The sequence below is a fragment of the Piliocolobus tephrosceles genome, chromosome 15 (genome assembly GCF_002776525.5).
Source record: "Piliocolobus tephrosceles isolate RC106 chromosome 15, ASM277652v3, whole genome shotgun sequence".
Taxonomy (NCBI): domain Eukaryota; kingdom Metazoa; phylum Chordata; class Mammalia; order Primates; family Cercopithecidae; genus Piliocolobus; species Piliocolobus tephrosceles.
Genome location: NC_045448.1, coordinates 1,621,919 through 1,622,566, shown reverse-complemented (window position 1 = coordinate 1,622,566; position 648 = coordinate 1,621,919).

The window sequence follows — 648 nt, the reverse complement described above, 5'->3', positions numbered from 1 at the left end:
CTCTGTTGGTGAACCTCTGCTGGTGAGGCTCTGCTGGTGAGGCTCTGTTGGTGAGCCTCTGCTGGTGAACCTCTGCTGGTGAGGCTCTGTTGGTGAGCCTCTGTTGGTGAACCTCTGCTGGTGAGGCTCTGTTGGTGAGCCTCTGCTGGTGAGGCTCTGCTGGTGAACCTCTGCTGGTGAACCTCTGCCGGTGAGGCTCTGCCGGTGAGCCTCTGCCGGTGAGCCTCTGCTGGTGAGGCTCTGCCGGTGAGGCTCTGCTGGTGAACCTCTGCTGGTGAGGCTCTGTTGGTGAACCTCCGCTGGTGAGGCTCTGCTGGTGAACCTCCGCTGGTGAGGCTCCGCTGGTGAGGCTCTGCTGGTGAGGCTCTGCTGGTGAACCTCTGCTGGTGAGGCTCTGCTGGTGAACCTCTGCTGGTGAGCCTCTGCTGGTGAACCTCTGCTGGTGAGGCTCTGCTGGTGAGGCTCTGCTGGTGAACCTCTGCTGGTGAGCCTCTGCTGGTGAGGCTCTGTTGGTGAACCTCTGCTGGTGAGCCTCTGCTGGTGAGGCTCTGCTGGTGAGCCTCTGCTGGTGAGCCTCTGCTGGTGAGGCTCTGCTGGTGAGCCTCTGCTGGTGAGGCTGTGTTGGTGAACCTCAGCTGGTGAACCTCT